We start from the raw sequence: 14,475 nt of genomic DNA on the forward strand, positions 1-14,475 counted from the left end.
GGGATGTTTAAAGTTAGTTTGGGTAGAAAGCCACACACAATTTTAAAAAGGAAGTCTTATGAAGAAATCATGCATTCCAAGGCAGTGTTACATTTTTCTTACATGGTAGATTATTGAAATATTTGACCTAAGAACTTATTTTTTTCTCAGGAGAAAAGTTTGTCTTCATACACCTTTAGCCCTGAGCAAATGGTGAATCCTCCAGGAGAATGACGATGAGGCTTTTTAGTCTTCGATATATATCGATTGAAATGTACTCAAGAAGTGAATACCCTTGAAAGGACGATGACATAATGCCAAATGAAAAGGAAATTTCCCAAAGAAAGCTAGATAATGGATAGATTTGATAACAAGATACTACTGGTTTTTTCCTTCTGGAACCTTCTTTTCCGCACTTGAAACCTTCCCCATCCAGCCAAGACTGGGTTAGAAGCCCCTTTTGTGTGTTCGTGTGGCCCCCAAGGTCTGCCCCTGTAGTGGTACTGACCACGCTGTAATCTCGTGGCCTGTTCACCTGGCTGTGCTTCCCAGGAGAGTAGGTGCCTCGAAGAGCAGACATCCTGTCGGGCTCAACAGAGTACAACAGCGTGTCCCCAGGGCTCAGGACAGTTGTTTGTCCTAGAGTTATGGGAGTTATTGAGCTAAGCAATACTTGTTAAAAGCATGAGCTTACACAATTGATCAGCCATGTCTTGTTAGGATGTACTGAACTGGGATTTAGCAGAAACTGGGAGAGCAATGTACCCGTCAGGAGCTGTCTGTTCAATCTTGGTCTGTCTATATCCCACTGACCCACATGTTATTTTGTACATAATAGTTTTTTGATGTTTATTAAGAACAAAAGCAGCCTCTTTAAAATTGTGTGTCCAGTTAGCTAACTTTATTTCAGCATCCAATTAATAATCAGAGGTTTAATAACTACAGCTTTAATTCTGGCTTCACAATGATAGAATGATAAAATCAGGATTTTTTTGGCTGAATGAAACCTTATAACTGCTCTGTCCAATACACAACCACTAGCCACATGTCTATTTGAATGAATTAATAAAATTAATAATTAAGTTCTTCAGTAGGGCACTTTAATTGCTCAGTAGCCACATGTGACTACTTAAAAATAAAATTAATTGTATTCATTCAAAAATGGATAGCACTGACATAGATAGTTCCATTATTGTAGAAAGTATTATTGGACAGGGCTGATAAGTTACCAAAGGAAAAAAAAAAAACAGGTAAAAGAAGATATTTTAGATAGCATTCTTACATACAAAGAACATTACACTCATATTCCAGGTATCTTTTATTAGGTTGGTGCAAAAGTAATTGCGGTTTTTGCCATTTTTTTTTTTATGACAAAATATTTCATATATGATAAACATGTTTCCTTAGCAGTCATACCTAAATTAATGCATATTTAAACATATTCAGGAGAATGAATGGTTCAAAAGGATTCCTTTTTGCATTCCTTTAAAGTGAATACTCATTCCAGTTGATCCTTTGTGAGTCTTATTTTTTTTGTTTAAACATACTGAAATCAACTTGAGTCACTACACAAGATTCATTAGATTTGGCTGTGCTTTTTAAGCTCGCATGATTGAAAAACTAAAATACTCAGTAATGTTGGTAAAGGACAAATGCCAGATAGTTTTGGACAGACCAAATATATATTTAATGACATCACACATGCAATACAGACAGTTCTCAACTTACAAACACTCTATTGAGAAGCAGCCGTAGGTTAAATATAAAACATACTGGGTGTACCTTCTTTAAAATCCTCCTAAGAACAGTACCACCAGGGTATCCATTGTATAAATGAATTAGTATATAAAAAAATAAAAATAAGTCTTAGAATTAGAGAATGCTGTAGAGGCAATAAAGAGCGTGTGTAAAACTCTGGGGGAATTAGTTGAGGTTATTTCCACAGTAGAGCAGATTTGCTTAAGTAACCCCCTGACAAAAATAGCTTAGTTCCGCCTCCCACTAGCATGCCTGCTGTGTGCATTTCCCCCAGTCCTTCAGTCGTTAAAAAATTTTCCCATTTCATTTATACTCCAGTTTCAGTTCTGTTGATTCAAAGTTTTGGGACTTAGGGCAAGTTTGCTAGCTTCTCTGAGCCTCAGTTTTTTAAACTGTTAAATAGGAATAACAGCATGATGAGTGCCAAGAATTAAAGAAAAATTTATGTGAAAATATAGATTAGAAAGAAAACTAATATAAATGCAAGGGATTATGATCATAAATGCTCATAAAACTTCAGTACTCCCTGGGAAGAGCAAATGGCCATCAGTCATGTGCACGTGATCAGAATCTGGGCTGTCATATTTTTTTAAGCAAGTTGATGGCCTGAGGGTTCTTGGCCAGGTGGGAGGAGGCTGCTCTGGGATGTCGAAGAGAGATTTTAAAAAGGAGATGGAAGGCTGTGAGAACATAGTTCAAATTGGAGGGAGCTTGGGCAAATACCACCTTTTCCTTTAAGGAATGAATGTAATTGCTTGCATTTTCTATCTACTTCCATCCTCTCATTGATTTATTCCGAAGGCTAAAGTTTCTACTTTACATTCTAATTCATCTGACATAGCGTGTTTTTAAAAAACTTAGCATTGCTTGCTTTGATTTTCCAGTTGTCTTTTGCTGATGGAGCCTCTGTGAAGGGCAAATTCAAAGTACAGCTGGGTGCTGCAGTGCAGGAGTGGGAATGCGTGGCTGTGGTTATGAAGGAGCCTAGGCAGCTATGCCTTTAGCCCCTGGTGAAGCAGTGCCAGTCACATTTTGCCAGTCAAACGGAGAGGCAGCAGTAGTAAGACCAGACCAAATCAAACCAAACCAAGCAAACCACAGGGGAATGGAGGTAGGTGAAGAGCGCCAAAGAGAATGATGACTCACAACAGTTCTAAGCATGGTACATGTATCAGTTCATTTAAGCCTTATGATGATCCTATGGGGTCAGTACTATTATCGTTATTATTCCCAACTGAGGCACAGAACAACTGTGTGACTAAGCAACTGTGCTCAATGTCACACCACTCTTCAGTGATAGAAGTGACATTTTAACTCAGGCAGCTGGATCTCGAGTTTGTCCTCTTAACTACTATACTAGCAATTCTCAAACTTTCTGGTCTCAGGACCCCCTTGCAGTCTTAAAAAGTGTTGGATGTCAATGTATTTAAAAGTAATAACCAACTCACAATATGCTAATATAAATAACATTTAAAAGTGAAAATAGCTATGTTTCTCTATGTACAAAAGGTTGAGAATGGCATCGAAGAATGAAGAATCAAAGAATGGTATCACTTTATAGTTTTGCAAACTTATGCACTATACTGTACCTCCTTTGGTGTGACAGTGGTTAAGAAGAGAGGAAATGAGAGAGACTAAAAGGTGCAAGTGATGGGAACTCAAGACCTGTCTCAGTGAGCCCCCCACACTCTCGTATGAGGAAGAAATGATAACTAAAGAATCGTCTGGAAAGTGTACAGCAGCATCTGGATTTTCATGCCTGGTTTAATCTTCAATAGATTGTTTGGATTCATTTCTCTCTCTCTCTCTCTCTCTCTCTCTCTCTCTCTCTCTCTCTCTCTGTGTGTGTGTGTGTGTGCGTGCATGTGTGTGTGTGTGTGTGTATGAGCATACACACACATATTTGAGGTTAGGTTAAAAACTTTGTCATAAAATGTATGTAAACTGGAAAGGATTTTAGAGATTATCTGACAATTCTTTTTCTTTTATAGATGAATGTATCTGAGGCCAGACAGGAAAATGACTTATTGCTGGTTGAATTGCTGGTTAGTGGCTGGATTGGAGGTAGAACCCAGATCTTCTGCCTCTTTATTCTACTCATGTCCTGTCATGGAAATTAGTCAATCTAATTACTGTTATTATAGAAGTCTGTTTCACCAGAAAGTTTGTGAATTGACAACCATAAAATCTGTGGTAAATTCACAGGCTTCATCAATGCCATTGTGAAATATTGACCCTCTGCTTCCCAGATTGCAGCTCCCTCAGGCTTGGTCTGTTTGCTGTTAGGATTTGTTACAACTTCTTGCTTATTGCCTTTTGTTTCACAAGCAGTGCTGAATATGGGCTGGGTATTGGAAAGAGGATAAGCAAATGAGAACCCACAGTTCTGTAATGTGAAAACACTGATTGGCCAGTCCCTGTTATCTGCAGGATATACTTTTCTTAAGGATGAACATATTTTGGTTCACAGGTTTCCAAGACAAGCACATTCCTGCCAACATGATCCTTGGACAAACTGTTCTGGAATTTGAGCTCGCTACTGGAAGAGGGTTAAGTCCAGGACACACACACACATTTCAGTGGGGGGCAAGCTGTAGTTGGCTATGTTAGCACCTCATTATACAAGAGTTTCAAGATAAAGTGATTCCAGATGTGCTCTCAGCAAGTACCTAGTACTTACGATTTTTACCCATTAGCCTAAAATCTACTTTCAGAATTTTGGGGAAGCCAGAGTTAGTTAATTAACTAATTATTCTTCATAAAGTTGATTCTAAGTTGACTATAATTTGCAGTATGTTTCAAGTTAGAGGATACCCATTGTAACCATATAAAACATACACATTTATAGACACACATATATATATTATCACACAGACTTGCCTTTGACAATTATTATAAGTTCATTTGAAGTACTAGTTTAATGATCATTAGGTTCCTTTGTCCTGGAAATTTCATTTAGAAACATTAGGAAAATATATATCTAAGAAGTAGTATTCTAGTTTCTTCTTCTTGATGAAGCTGCAGTGACAGTTATTATTAGTCTGAAGCATAAATTTCATGAGTAAGTCCTGGTTAAAAGGCTCCCTCCCTTGTTTAAAAAAACAAGATTTGAAATTTTTTGCTTTGTAACCTAAATTTACGAAAAAGAGTTAAAGAGAAAAGATGATGTTTTCCCTGATAATTCGTATTATTGTTAGGAATATGGAATTTTTGCGTCACTTGGCCCTAGAAGGTGGAGAGCTAAAGGTGAACATTTCATTTTGCTCTCAAATATTTTAAATTTGTCTGCACAAATTATGATTTCTGCTGAATACAATGGAAGCCTTTTAAGCTGGTCTTACTTGAGTTGAGAATATTACATCCTAATATGCTCTTTTGATTTTATTTTGCTCTAAAGTAAATTTTTAAAAATTTAGGTATGATATCTGGCATCAAGGACACCACCATTTATTTGCCAAAGGGTGTAACCTAGGGCATTATACACTAAATGGGAATATTGGCAAACATACTCTTCAGAGGTACCTGTTTTGCTGTAGGGCAGTACCTACAGCAAAGCAGTCTGGGTATGATGGACTCTGGATCCAGACTGTTTGGTTTCATTTCTGCTTCTGCTTTTTACTAGCTGTGTGCTTTAATTTCAGGAATGTGAGAGATAAATAATAACTTATGAAGATTTAGTTAAGTCTGAACTTGTAAAGGAAGCACTTGGAACCATGCCTGCCATATGTTAAGTACTATGCAAGTGTTAGCTTAAACAAACAAACAAATCTCAAATTTTGTTTTTGTCATGTCAGAGAGGCTAACATCAAGTGATGGCTGAAGCAGCAAACAACTAATTAAATTTAAAAGGAAAATGATCTTTGGGATTAATCCTCTCTTGTGAAAAGTTTTCTAGAGCTTCCATCCAGCTGTGGCTAAACCTGGAGGTGAGGAAACTGTGGCAGAGTGAATGCCATTGATTAAAGAAAGGCCAGGACCTTGCTCTTAACAATTGTTTCTATTATTTCTATTTTGAGAGAAAGACCCTTAGTGTTACCCATCAGCAGGAGATGGACTGTAGTCTTTGGATTGACAAACATTTGTAGTTTAACAATGCGAAGGGCTTTCTTTACAGGAAATGAAAAAGTTGTGATTTTCCATAAGTCATTTAGAGAGTCACTATTGAGCCAGTCAGGCTGGGCCTGCTAGTCCATACAACGGTTCTGTGACAATTAGTCTTGTGCTGTTGTAGCATTTCAGACTCATGGAGCCTTTTTCTTAGAAGACCTCTCTTCCTTCTGGCTGACACAGTCCCATCCCAGGGTGCAGGGCCTGAAAAGTGGAGTGGATTTCAGCCCTAACCATCCCCTCCCCCCAGGACACGGTGCAGTACACAAATGGCACATTGAATGTGGTAGCCATGAAGACAGATTTTTGAATTTTACTTTCTGTGCTTCAGATCAGGAAATATGTTTATTTTATTGTTCAGTCATAGTCTACTTCAATAGCTGGATCTGGGGAAGGGATGGTTCAGTATTTTTTGTCATTGAATCCAGTGGTTGATTGTTAATTATTACTTAAGATTATCCACAAATCCTGCTAACAGTCCAAGACTGTTTTCTATCAGAGGTTTTATGAAGCCACTTAATTTAGGGTTAAGGTCCTGCTGAACCTTATAGGAGTCTTTAAAAGCAAGGAGAAAGGCATCAGAATATCACACCCTTTTAGCTATAAATCATATTTCTGTAATGCTGTTGCTACTTTTTTTCTACATGCTCTTGCAATTTAAGATGATGCATTTTATTTCCAATGGTTTGCAAGCTGTGACTGAAAAATAGAATGCTCGGAAAAGCCTCTGGCTAAAAACCAGTCTATTGACATAGAATCATGTCAGGAGTGGCCCCAGGATATTTGTGGATTTTGGCCTGTCTTGTTTCTTATCCAATATTTCTTTTCAGTATTATCACAGTTAAATTCCTCATTGGATATGCAATAGCTTAAAATCACATTAAAGTTTGGACTTAAATCAAGCATAGCAAAAAGTCTTGATTCTTTGACATTAGCTCCCAACATTCTTCTATTACGGTTTCAGTGGTCCTGAACTTTGGAAGATGCTGATCAGGTAATAACTCTACTGTCCCCTACAAGGAGAATGCCACCTGTAAAAAGGCACCGAGAAGTTTTATTGTCTCAAATATATTTATTCTGATTCTTAAGAAAACTTGAAGTAACTTGTGTTGTTTTGTTCTTATTTCTTTTTGTTTAGAAATCTTTAATTTTCATTTCCCCACCCTGAGTCTTTTCCATTCTGAAATGAGTACAAACTGCTTTTTAGTTCACACATATGCTCTAGAAACAGTTGTTTCGATTATTAAATTTTTATCTGACAGTAACATGCACTTAATACATTATAGTTTATAAAGTACTTTTTCAAATCCATTACACATTTAATACCATGATCTTTTGAGATGGACATTACAATTTTCTCCTTTTCTGCAAACTGGGAAACTAAAGCTCAGAGATCCACATACTGTGCTACCCAAAGAATATAGGAATACAACCAGACTTTTTACCTTTTATTGATTAAAAAAGATATGTCCTCACAATTTCCATGTGATTAACCAGTCCTGAAATTATAAGACATCCTTTCCTCACTTAATTACATGTGGTGGTGTTGTGGGACTTTTTCTTAGTTCAGCTAAAGATGGGGTTTTTGTCACAGGGCCATGAAAATGTAGGCTCACAGACAATTTAAAGGGTGACTAAGGCAGGGTTTTATTGGGTGAAAAGGAAAACAAGGGGAAAGGGAGACTCTTAGCAAAACGAGACAGTGTGCTTCTTGCCCCGAGCTTCCTGCCTTGCAGATTGAATCCCAGGTTTCACCCAGGAAGAGGAGGGGCCAGACTCCTTCCTGCAGACTTCTGTGGCTCCACCCCAGTGTGCAGGCCCATAGGGGTTTTGCGGGGTAGCCTTTCCCACGTGACTGTCTCAGTGTAGTACATGTGATATGGCCTAAATTGGGAAATATCTAAATTAGTAGCTACCTGTGAATTTGTCCTAACTTATTTAGATGATCATTTGAAATGATTTAAAATTATTTGGGTTTTTAGCTCTGACCACACTCATACACACACACACACACACACACACACACACACACACACACACACACAAATTAACAAGCCCTCGAGCAAAATTAATGGTAGTGCATCTGCAGCTTTTCGAAGTAATCAGAGAACTTTGAACCCCAGCTTATTTGACATTTTCACCTTTTCTAACTTTTTTTCGGAGTGTGTTGACATTCAGGTCAATTTTGAGCTGTTTTTAAAAATACTCAGTGCCTAGTATAGTATAGGCATTTAATGCCTTTCAAATAAATGACTGAATTGTTCACCATGTGGGCAAAAGACAATTTGTAAATAGGTATCCCTAAATGCAGAGTACCTAAATGCAATACAAATAGTAGTCACATTATGTTTATTGTTTTAAACTAGAAGATTTTGGTGTAGTCTGAAGTGGTATTATAGAAGGAGCAAGGACTTTGGAGTCTGAAAAGATCTAGAATTGAATCTTTGCCTTAGCATTTACTGCTGGTTACTACACCTTCCTTAGGCATTCCACATAACTTCTCTGATCTTCAATGTCTTCAACTGCAAATTTGGGATTATATTATCTACCTTACAACATCACTGGAAGGACCATCCAAATTAATATATGCAAGTTACTCTGCACAATGCTTAATGCATAAAATGTGCTCAAAGTTCATGCATTTTTAGAATTTATTTGTGTATACAACTTTGTAGCCAATTAACAGAGCCCCCAAGTAACAGATTGTATGTTTTCTGATTAACCTTTGTATGTAAAAATCCAGCTGCATAATCTGTAGTATAAAAGACCCATGGTGATAGTAGCAGTTCAACATGACTATTCTAAACTCTATACAAAGAATAAAGGGCCAAAAATAGTTAAGATAATTTTGAAGAAGACCAAGGTGCAGATATTTACATTAATAGATCTCAAGACTTACTATGAAGCTATAGTAATCAAGGAAGGACAATGATGGCAAAGGCATAGACATATATGCTGATGGGACAGAAAGGACAGTTAGGAAACAGACCCACATACAGGTGGAAACTTGTTATGTATAAGAGGTAATATAGAAGAACAGTTTGATGATTCAGTAATGGATTCTGGTACAACTAGTTATCCATATGGGAAAAAGTAAAATTATATCCCTATATCACACCATGTACAAAAATTAATCACATGTAGGTTGAAGACCTAAATGTGAAAAGTACAATTTTTAAACATCTAAAAGGAAATATTTTATCACCTTTGGATACCTAAGAATTTCTTAAACAATGTACAAAAACAAACATTAAAGAAAAAGATGGATAAACTTGACTATGTTAAAATTAGAAATTTCTGATGTTAAACAATACCTAAACAAGTGAAAAGTGAGAAAGATATTTAAACATAAAAAGTTTTATACACAGTGTGTACAAAGAACCCCTATAAATCAAGGGGAAAAAGACAACCCAATAGAAAAGTAGGTAAAAGATATAAACAGGCAGTGGACAGAAAAGAAAACCTGAATGGTCAATAGCCATATGAACATAGTGATCAGGGAAACACAAAATTAAACCACCAGAAAGTAGGATTTTACATTCGCCAGAGATCAAGTATTGGTGAGGATGTAGAGCAAATAAATTTTATCCACTGCTCATGGGAGAATTTCACTGGCATCACCACTTTGGAAAACAATTTAACAAAATCTAGTACAGTTGAAGATGAGCCTATCATATCACCTGCACCTACCTCTACTGCTGGGTCTAATCCCTACAGAAAGTCTCCCAGTACCTGCCACAGTTCCTAGTGCCAAGTAAGAGCTCAGTAAATAGATGTTAAAAGAAGGAAGAAAGGATGGAAGGAAGGGAGAAAGGATGATAGCAAGGAGAGAAGGAAGAAAGGAGGGAAGTAAGGAAGAAGGGAGGAAGGACGGATAGATGTAAGACTATTTGTGTCATTGGCTTCTTTTTTGCTTTGTTTTGAGTGTTGTGGGACTGCTGCTTTCTTGTCTGTATGGTCTCAAACCACCCTATAGGTTTGTCAACTCCAGTGGAACTTTGGGAATCTCAGACGATTCACCTCTGCCTCTCAGATTTTACTGTGAATGGCAGTAAGGATTTTCATAACCGATGAATACATTCTGTAAATACATTTCCTTACAGAATTCACAGTGGTACTTCTTTAAATAGTAAGCTCTGATTTGCATATTTGAAGTGAATCTATGTAAGGTATAAAATGAGATGTACTAGTATATTATGGGTAGCATAAAATATTAGTTATTACTGGATTTTTAAAATTCTTTCGGCAAAGAAAGATGAGGCCTGATGCCCTGGAAAGATAAAATACAATTTTTTTTCAGGCATATGAGTAATCAAAAAGCATTTCACTGGTTTGTGAAGAAATGGGTATTCTTTTTAAATAGTAAATATTCATACACACTAAGCCAATTTTTAAAATAACATATATTCCCTAGAGCATGGAAAACATGGCAGCTCTTCCCATAGCTGGAAGAATGTATGGTTACCCTGGCAACAACATTTTAGTTCCTGCTTCCAAGTACCACCTGGTGATTTCAAGTCTTAACAGCTGCGCAGCATCTAAATTTCCATTGAGGAAATAAAACACATTCATGCATCATCTAATGGAGAATTTAAGAAGAAACGAACTTGCAAATTTGGGAAACGAGGGAAACAAATAGCGCTACAGGGCAGCAAAGCTGATTGAGGTTTAAAAACCGTTAACTGCAGTCTTGAAAGTGTTCCTGAAGCAGCTAAATCCACTGCATTGGGCTATGGGATTATAGGCCGATTTCCCATCAGAACTCTAACGTACACATAGGTTCAGTAGCCTAAGAACATTTCGTTGTTCCATACTCAAAATGTGTATTTGTAAGTGCAAATTGGCACTCTCCATCCTAACAGTCATTTTAACAAAATGGTTGTGTCCCCATCACTGTTAGAGGTACAGAAATATGAAGAAAACAGTGTCCTCAGCTTCATGCTTGTTTCTCAGTGCTCCTAATTTTACCTGAAGTTTTGGGACCTTCCTTAGATCTAGTCGTATTGAAAAAGCCAGATCCTTCAATAATTTCCAGTAGAATGAGTTTTTAGGTAGTTGAGTGCTGTGGGGAGGAATAACATTGCTGGGCTGTGAGGAGGACAATGGGCTAGGAAATAGTTTTCGTCTCACAAAATAGAAACCATAAATAAACAGTTTAATGTATATAAAGTTTTTCCTTCCCATTTTTCTCTTTGATTATTGTGATTTATATGTATATTATTAAAAGTTTAGTATAGAAGAAATATATAACAACAGGAAAATCACTGAAGATGCTGACATTAATGTATTGGGAAATTTCTTCTCTCTCTTTTTTTTTTTTTTGAGATGGTATTTCGCTCTTGTTGCCCAGTCTGGTGTGCAATAGTGTGATCTCAGCTCACCGCAACCTCTGCCTCCTGAATTCAAGCAATTCTCCTGCATCAGCCTCCTGAGTAGCTGGGATTACAGGCATGCACCACCACGCCTGGCTAATTTCGTATTTTTGGTAGAGACGGGGTTACTCCATGTTGGTCAGGCAGATCTTGAAGTCCCGACCTCAGGTGATCTACCCGTCTCGGCCTCCCAAAGTGCTGGAATTGCAGGCGTAAGCCACCTGGGGAATTGCTTTTAATCTTGTTTATGTATTTTTTTCACCTTTATGCATTTTAAAAGAGCTACTCAGGTTATCTATCCACATCACAATTGATTTTCTGCAGTACTAATTATGGTCTTTACTGCTTCGCAGGAGTACTTTAATTCTGGTATGGCATTTTGTCTATCGTTGTATTTTTTGCTTATTCCAGTGGCTTCATGTTCTTTTCTGTTTTCATTTTAGCCTATTCGTTTTTGAATTTTTTTCATCTTCATGGAGATTGTGTTTTCATACACCTCTGTTTAGGGCACCAAACAAATGTTACTCAAAAGTTTCTATGGTATTGTAGAATCTTTTCAGAGATACTGTGTTGACTTTGTCCTGCCTCATCCTTGGACAGGGAGCGGTCTTTCCAGCCTAATATAAATAGGGTGTACAGAATGTCCCTAGCACTGTCCACTTGTATTCTGAGAACTTCTCCTCTGAAGCAAACATTGAAGGCTGGTTATGTACCCAGTCTCTGTTCAGTTTCCAGGACTTAGGATTCCTTCCCTAGATCTCTCCATAAATACTTGACTTCCTACTATATGCCAAATACCATTATAGGTGCTGCCGATATAGCGGTGAACAAACCTAGCTTACATAAAATAAGTAAACCTGTGATTATATAACATAGATTATAATATGAAGCTCCTGGTAAGGGACATAGGAGGGAGTCTAGGGAGGCAGTAATTAATTAATTAATTAATTTATTTATTTTTGAGATGGAGTCTTGCTCTGTTGCCAGGCTGGAATGCAGTAGTGTGATCTTGGCTCACTGCAACCTCGGCCTCCCAGGTTCAAGTGATTCTCCTGCCTTAGCATACCGAGTAGCTGGGACTACAGGCGTGCGCCACCATGCCCAGCTAATTTTTGTATTTTTAGTAGAGATGGGGTTTCACCATGTTGGCCAGGATGGTCCTGATCTCTTCACCTCGTGATCCACCCACCTCGGCCTCCCAAAGTGGGAGGTGGTTATTTTATATGAGACATTAGGGAAAGACCCACAGACCGATAAGGTAATATTTGAGCTAATAGAATTGAGGAATGAGTTCTGTGGTTATCTAGAGGAAGAGAATTCCTAGAAAAGAAATCAAAGAAAGCCTTTTAAGCCATTCTAAGGCTTTGGCTTTTATTCAGAGTGAGATGGGACACCATTTTAGGGTTCTGAACAGTGTGATGGCCCTGATGCCAAGTGAGCTGAGTACTTTAAGAAAGAGGGAGTGCTAACTCATTTTATGAGCCCAGCATCATCCTGATACCAAAGCCTGGCAGAGACACAACAAAAAAGAGAATTTTAGACCAATATCCCTGATGAACATCTATGCAAAAATCCTCAATAAAATACTGGCAAACTGAATCTAGCAGCACATCAAAAAGCTTATCCACCACGATCAAGTTGGCTTTATCCCTGGGATGCAAGGCTGGTTCAACATATGCAAATCAATAATTGTTATCCATCACATAAACAGAACCAATGACAAAAACCACATGATTATCTCAATAGATGCAGAAAAGGCCTTTGACAAAATTCAACAGCCCTTCATGCTAAAAACTCTCAATAAACTAGGTATTGCTGGGACGTATCTCAAAATGATAAGAGCTATTTATGACAAACTCACAACCAATATCATACTGAATGGGCAAAAATTGGAAGCATTCCCTTTGAAAACTGGCACAAGACAGGGATGCCCTCTCTCACCACTCCTATTCAACATAGTGTTGGAAGTTCTGGCCAGGGCAATCAGGCAGGAGAAAGAAATAAAGGGTATTCAGTTAGGAAAACAGGAAGTCAAATTGTCCCTGTTTGCAGATGACATGAGAAAACCCCATCGTCTCAGCCCAAAATCTCCTTAAGCTTGATAAGCAACTTCAGCAAAGTCTCAGGATACAAAATCAATGTGCAAAAATCACAAGCATTCCTATATACCACTAACAGACAAACAGAGAGCCAAATCATGAGTGAACTGCCATTCACAAGTGCTACAAAGAGAATAAAATATCTAGGAATCCAACTTACAAGGGATGTGAAGGACCTCTTCAAGGAGCATTACAAACTGCTGCTCAATTAAATAAAAGAGGATACAAACAAATGGAAGAACATTCCATGCTCATGGATAGGGAGAATCAATATCACTAAAATGACCATACTGCCCAAGGTAATTTATAGATTCAATGCCATTCCCATTAAGCTACCAATGACTTCCTTCACAGAATTGGAAAAAATTACTTTTAGGTTCACATGGAACCAAAAAAGAGCTCACATTGCCAAGACAATCCTAAGCCAAAAGAACAAAGCTGGAGGCATCACACTACCTGACTTCAAACTATACTACAAGGCTACAGTAACCAAAACAGCATGGTACTGGTACCAAAACAGAGATACAGACCAATGGAACAGAACAGAGGCCTCAGAAATAACACCACACATCTACAACCATCTGATCTTTGACAAACCTGACAAAAACAAGAAATGGGGAAAGGATTCCCTATTTAATAAATGGTGCTGGGAAAACTGACTAGCCATATGTAGAAAGCTGAAACTGGATCCCTTCCTTACACCTTATATAAAAATTAATTCAAGATGGATTAAAACTTAAATGTTAGACCTAAAACCATAAAAACCCTACAGGAAAGCCTAGGGAATACCCTTCAGGACATAGGCATGGGCAAGAACTACATGACTAAAACACCAAAAGCAATGGCAACAAAAGCCAAAATAGACAAATGGGATCTAATTAAACTAAAGAGTTTCTGTGCAGTGAAAGAAACTACCATCAGAGTGAACAGGCAACCTACAGAATGGGAGAAAATTTTTGCAATCTATCTGACAAAAGGCTCATTTCCAGGCTCTACAAAGAACTTAAACAAATTTATAAGAAAAAAATCAAACAACCCCATCAAAAAGTGGGCAAAGGATATGAACAGACACTTCTCAAGAACACATTTATGCAGCCAACAGACACATGAAAAAATGCTCATCATCACTGGCCATCAGAGAAATGCAAATCAAAACCACA

The sequence above is a fragment of the Macaca fascicularis genome, chromosome 11 (assembly GCF_037993035.2).
Source record: "Macaca fascicularis isolate 582-1 chromosome 11, T2T-MFA8v1.1".
Classification (NCBI taxonomy): Eukaryota; Metazoa; Chordata; class Mammalia; order Primates; family Cercopithecidae; genus Macaca; species Macaca fascicularis.